The sequence below is a fragment of the Arachis ipaensis genome, chromosome B8, assembly GCF_059453495.1.
Source record: "Arachis ipaensis isolate K30076 ecotype BB chromosome B8, ASM5945349v1, whole genome shotgun sequence".
In the NCBI taxonomy this organism is placed as follows: Eukaryota; Viridiplantae; Streptophyta; class Magnoliopsida; order Fabales; family Fabaceae; genus Arachis; species Arachis ipaensis.
In genome coordinates, this window is record NC_142443.1 from 67,379,144 (window position 1) to 67,386,019 (window position 6,876).

General features: G+C 39.3%; 1 non-coding gene across 1 annotated transcript; it reads right to left on the bottom strand.

Annotated features, from left to right (window-relative positions):
- Positions 1 to 5,238: 5,238 nt before the first annotated feature.
- On the bottom strand, positions 5,239 to 5,346 carry LOC148548429 (small nucleolar RNA R71). Its single transcript, XR_015898829.1, has one exon. It is a non-coding gene; the product is annotated as a small nucleolar RNA R71 (small nucleolar RNA).
- Positions 5,347 to 6,876: the final 1,530 nt, after the last annotated feature.

Here is a 6,876-nt window from a genome sequence, read left to right on the forward strand (position 1 = left end):
GGGAGGGGGTTGCGGCGGCGGCGTCCGGCATGGCGGCGTCGTCTGGGTGGTGGCGCAGTGGCGGCTGGGTGGTGGCTGGAGGAAGAAGAAGCAGAGAGGGAGAAGAGGGTTAGGGGTGGGGGGCTGCGCGACTGATAGGGTTCGCGTGGCTGGGGGGTTATATTTTCGAATCCACGCGGCTGCGTGGGGCACGCGGTCTCGTGGTTGGGGCGAAAATGGGAGTGACGTAATCGCGTGGGCGGCGCGATCGCATGAGAGGGGGGAAAGAGGGTTGACGCGATCGCGTGGGTCGCGCGATCGCGTCGCTGGAATTCGTGCTAAAGGCACGACTCCAGCGCCGTTTTAGCACAACTCTCTGTCTCCTTTTGGGGTGATGTGAAATCCATGCGACGCGATCGCGTCGCTCACGCGGTCGCGTGGGATTGGTATTGTGCAAGTGACGTGATGAGCGGATAATTTATACGCTTTTTGGCATTATTTTTAGTATGTTTTTAGTGGAATCTAGTTACTTTTAGGGATGTTTTCATTAGTTTTTATGTTAAATTCACATTTCTGGACTTTACTATGAGTTTGTGTGTTTTTCTGTGATTTCAGGTATTTTCTGGCTGAAATTGAGGGACTTGAGCAAAAATCAGATTCAGAGTAGGGGTGCACAGACCCGGCCCGGCCCGAAGGCCCGGCCCGGTCCCGAACACTTTTGGGGCTAATTTGGTGTGATTTCATCGGGTTTAGGGTCGGGTAAGGGTCTTAAAAATAGACCCGGTCATTATTTCGGGTCGGGTCCGGGCCATAGCTCGGGTCACCCGAAGTCGGCCCGGTGACCCGGTCATCATACACAATTAATATTTTGTGTTATTAGTGATGGATCATGACTATTCTTATGTGGAATTTAAGTATTGTAAATCTTAATATTTTGTGTTATTAGTCATTATAAGACTATAAGTTAATGTTTTATGTTTAGAATGCATAAGACTTTATACTAATGCATAATATTGTGTTATTTGTATTGATTTAAATATTTGGTATTATTAGACAATATTAGTATTGATTGTGGTTATACTTTAGTATTGATTGTGGTTATGCTTTAATTTTGAAGAAGGGTTGGTTCTTGTTATATTTTTCTAAGTGAATTTTATCATGTTAAATAATGGTTGGAGTCTTGGAAATTTGGATATTTTTACATGCTAACTTACAAGAAGGTATCAACGTAATGTAATGTTAACGGCCCGGTTTCACCCGGTTTTCACCCGGTATAATTTTGGCCCGAAAGTGTATTGATTTTATCGGGTCTAGGGCCGGGTTCGGGTCTAATAAATAGACCCGGTGTATATTTCGGGTTGGGTCTGGGTCACATCAAACTCGGCTTCACCCGGCCCATGTGCACCCCTAATTCAGAGGTTGAAGAAGGACTGCTGATGCTGTTGGATTCTGACCTCCCTGCACTGAAAGTGGACTTTCTAGAGCTACAGAACTCAAAATGGCGCTCTTCGAAGTGCGTTGGAAAGTAGACATCCAGGGCTTTCCAGAAATGTATAATAGTCCATACTTTGGCCAAGTTTAGACGACGTAAACTGGCGTTCAACACCAGCTCTCTGCCCAATTCTGGCGTCCAGTGCCAGAAAAGGATCCAAAACCAGAGTTGAACGCCCAAACTGGCACAAATACTAGCGTTCAACTCCAAGAAGGACCTCTACACGTGCAGCACTCAAGCTCAGCCCAAGCACACATCAAGTGGGCCCCGGAAGTAGATTTATGCATCAATTACTTATTTCTGTAAACCCTAGTGACTAGTTTATTATAAATAGGACCTTTTACTACTGTATTAGACATCTTTGGACGCCTGGTTCTTAGATCAGAGGGGCTGGCCATCTCGGCCATGCCTGGACCTTTCACTTATATATTTTTAACGGTAGAGTTTCTACACTCCATAGATTAAGGTGTGGAGCTCTGATGTTCCTCAAAGATTAATGCAAAGTACTACTGTTTTCTATTCAATTCATCTTATTTCGCTTCTAAGATATTCATTCGTACTTCAATTTGAATGTGATGAACGTGACAATCATCATCATTCCCTATGAACGCGTGCCTGACAACCACTTCCGTTCTACCTTCGACTGAATGAGTATCTCTTAGATCTCTTAATCTGAATCTTCGTGGCGTAAGCTAGAATGATGGCGGCATTCAAGAGAATCCGGAAAGTCTAAACCTTGTCTGTGGTATTCCGAGTAGGATTCAATGAATGAATGACTGTGACGAGCTCCAAACTCGTGATTGCGGGGCGTTAGTGGCAGACACAAAAGGATAGTAAATCCTATTCCAGCATGATCGAGAACCGACAGATGAATAGCCGTGCCGTGACAGGGTGCGTTGACCATTTTCACTGAGAGGATAAGATGAAGCCATTGACAAGGGTGATGCCTCCAGACGATTAGCCGTTCCGTGACAGGGCATTGGATCATTTTCCCGAGAGATGACCGAAAGTAGCCATTGACAGTGGTGATGTATCACATAAAGCCAGCCATGGAAAGGAGTAAGACTGATTAGATGAAGATAGCAGGAAAGCAGAGGTTCAGAAGAACAAAAGCATCTCCATTCGCTTATCTGAAATTCTCACCAATGAATTACATAAGTATTTCTATCCCTATTCTATTAATTATTATTCGAAAACACCATTATCAATTTATATCTGCCTAACTGAGATTTGCAAGGTGACCATAGCTTGCTTCATACCAACAATCTCCGTGGGATTCGACCCTTACTCACGTAAGGTATTACTTGGACGACCCAGTGCACTTGCTGGTCAGTTACACGGAGTTGTGAACCGTGGTTTTAGTACCATGTTTTTGGCGCCTTTTCCAGGGAAAGAAAGAGCAATGAACTTTACATAATTAAAGTGTAATGACGATTGCGCATATCAAGTTGCTCACTTTGCCAGGGATTATTCGAGCCTAGACATCACAATTTCGTGCACCAAGTTTTTGGCGCCGTTGCCGGGGATTGTTCGAGTTTGGACAACTGACGGTTCATATTGTTGCTCAGATTAGGTAATTTTCTTTTTGTTTTCTTTTCAAAAATTTTTCAAAAATATTTCAAAATTTTCTCACCTGTTTTCGAAAAAAAAAAGTTGTTTTAAAAAATAAATTATTCTATGGCTTCAGAATTTTTAAGAATGAATTCTAGTGTTTCATGAAGCATGTTGAAGCCTGGCTGGCTGTAAAGCCATGCCTGTAGGGCATGTCAGGCGTGTCATCTCTGAGTTACATACTAAAGCTTGGCTGGCTATTAAGCCATGCCTGACCCTTTGATTGGAGCTTTAGAGCATAAGATTCCTGGAATTCATATTAAAAATTTTGAATCCTTATTTTTCTTTTTTTTTAATAATTTTCGAAAAAATACAAAAAATTTAGAAAATCATAAAAATCAAAAATATTTTTTGTTTCTTGTTTGAGTCTTGAGTCATGTTATAAGTTTGGTGTCAATTGCATGTGCATCTTGCATTTTTCGAAAATTTTCATGCATTCATAGTGTTCTTCATGATCTTCAAGTTGTTCTTGGTAAGTCTTCTTGTTTGATCTTGATGATTTTTTGTTTTGTGTTGTATGGTGTTTTTCATATGCATTCTTGAATTCTTAGTGCCTAAGCATTAAAGAATTCTAAGTTTGGTGTCTTGCATGTTTTCTTTGCATTAAAAATTTTTCAAAAATATGTTCTTGGTGTTCATCTTGATATTCACGGTGTTCTTGGTGTTCATCTTGACATTCATAGCATTCTTGCATACATTCATAGTTTTGATCCAAAATTTTCATCCATTGCATCATTTTAGTGTTTTTCATAAAAATTCAAAAATAAAAAATTATATCTTCCCCTTTTTCTCTCATCAAATTCGAAAATTTGAGTTGACTTTTTCAAAAATTTTTAAAATCAAGTTGTTTCTTATGAGTCAAATCAAATTTTCAATTTGAAAATCTTATCTTTTTCAAAATCTTTTTCAAAAATCAAATCTTTTTCAAAATTCTTAGTTATTTTCGAAAATTCCAAAAATATTTTTCAAAAATCTTTTTCTTAATTTTATATCATAATTTTCGAAAATAACAATAACAATTAATGTTTTGATTCAAAAATTTCAAGTTTGTTACTTGCTTGTTAAGAAAGATTCAAACTTTAAGTTCTAGAATCATATCTTGTGATTTCTTATGAATCAAGTCATTAATTGCGATTTTAAAAATCAAATCTCTTTTTCAAAATTAATTTCAATCATATCTTTTCAAAAATATCTTCTTATCTTATCTTTTTCAAAAATTTGATTTCAAAATATCTTTTCTAACTTCCTAACTTCTTATCTTTTCAAAATTGATTTTCAAAATTTGTTTCAACTAACTAACTAACTTTTTGTTTGTTTCTTATCTTTTTCAAAACTACCTAACTAACTCTCTCTCTCTCATTTTCGAAAATATCTCCCCCCTTTTTTCAAAATTTCTTTTTAATTAACTAATTATTTTAAATTTTTATTTTTCGAAAATTACTAACCTTTTTCAAAAACTATTTTCGAAAATCACTAACTCTTTTTTCAAAAATAATTTTCGAAAATTCTCTTCTCTCTCATCTCCTTCTATTTGTTTATTCATCTACTAACATCTCTCCCTCACTCAAAAAAAAAAGAGGATCTCTATTATTATTATTTTTCTGTGCCCTCTTCTTTGTCATATGAGCAGGAGCAAGGACAAGAATATTCTTGTTAAAGCAGATCCAGAACTTGAAAGGACTCTGAAGAGGAAACTAAGAGAAGCTGAATTACAACAAACCAGCAAGCACCTGTCAGAAATTATCAAACAGGAAAAGAAGATGGCAGCTGAAAATAATAATAATGCAAGGAGAATGCTTGGCGACTTCACTGCACCTAATTCCAATTTACATGGAAGAAGCATCTCCATTCCTGCTATTGGAGCAAACAATTTTGAGCTGAAACCTTAATTAGTTTCTCTGATGCAGCAGAACTGCAAGTTTCATGGACTTCCATCTGAAGATCCTTTTCAGTTCTTAACTGAATTCTTGCAGATCTGTGATACTGTTAAGACTAATGGAGTAGATCCTGAAGTCTACAGGCTCATGCTTTTCCCATTTGCTGTAAGAGACAGAGCTAGAATATGGTTGGACTCTCAACCTAAGGATAGCCTGAACTCTTGGGATAAGCTAGTCAAGGCTTTCTTAGCCAAGTTCTTTCCTCCTCAAAAGCTGAGCAAGCTTAGAGTGGATGTTCAAACCTTCAGACAGAAAGAAGGTGAATCCCTCTATGAAGCTTGGGAGAGATACAAAGGACTGACCAAAAAGTGTCCTTCTGACATGCTTTCAGAATGGACCATCCTGGATATATTCTATGATGGTCTGTCTGAGTTATCTAAGATGTCATTGGATACCTCTGCAGGTGGATCCATTCACCTAAAGAAAACGCCTGCAGAAGCTCAAGAACTCATTGACATGGTTGCAAATAACCAGTTTATGTACACTTCTGAAAGGAATCCTGTGAATAATGGGACGCCTATGAAGAAGGGAGTTCTTGAGATTGATACTCTGAATGCCATATTGGCTCAGAATAAAATATTGACTCAGCAAGTCAATATGATTTCTCAGAGTCTGAATGGAGTGCAAGCTGCATCCAACAGTACTCAAGAAGCTTCTTATGAAGAAGAAGCTTATGATCCTGAAAACCCTGCAATAGCAGAGGTGAATTACTTAGGTGAACCTTATGGAAACACCTATAATCCATCATGGAGAAATCATCCAAATTTCTCATGGAAGGATCAAAAGCCTCAACAAGGCTTTAATAATGGTGGAAGAAACAGGTTTAGCAATAGCAAGCCTTTTCCATCATCCACTCAGCAACAGATAGAGAATTCTGAGCAGAATCCATCTAGCTTAGCAAATTTAGTCTCTGATCTATCTAAGGCCACTGAGAGTTTCATGAATGAAACAAGGTCTTCCATTAGAAATTTGGAAGCACAAGTGGGCCAGCTGAGTAAAAGGATCACTGAAATCCCTCCCAGTACTCTCCCAAGCAATACAGAAGAGAATCCAAAAGGAGAGTGCAAGGCCATTGACATAAGCAAAATGGCCGAACCCAAAGAGGGAGAGGAGGACGTGAATCCCAAGGAGGAAGACCTCCTGGGACGTCCAGTGACCAATAAGGAGCTTCCCTCTGAGGAACCAAAGGACTCTGAGGCTCATCTAGAGACCATAGAGATTCTATTGAACCTCCTTATGCCCTTCATGAGCTCTGATGAGTATTCCTCTTCTGAAGAGAATGAAGATGTTACTGAAGAGCAAACTGCCAAGTTTCTTGGTGCAATCATGAAGCTGAATGCCAAATTATTTGGTAATGAGACTTGGGAAGATGAACCTCCCTTGTTCATCAATGAACTAAGTGATCTGGATCAACTGACATTGCCTCAGAAGAGACAGGATCCTGGAAAGTTCATAATACCCTGTACCGTAGGCACCATGATCTTTAAGGCTCTGTGTGACCTTGGTTCAGGAATAAACCTCATGCCCCTCTCTGTAATAGAGAAACTGGGAATCTATGGGGTGCAAGCTACTAAAATCTCATTAGAGATGACAGACAATTCAAGAAAGCAGGCATATGGACAAGTAGAGGACGTGTTAGTAAAGGTTGAAGACCTTTACATCCCTGCTGATTTCATAGTCCTGGATACTGGGAAGGAAGAGGATGAATCCATCATCCTAGGAAGACCTTTCCTAGCCACAGCAAGAGCTGTGATTGATGTGGACAGAGGAGAATTGATCCTTCAATTGAATGAGGACAACCTTGTGTTTACAAGTCAAGGATCTCTCTCTGCATCAATGGAGAGGAAGCAGAAAAAG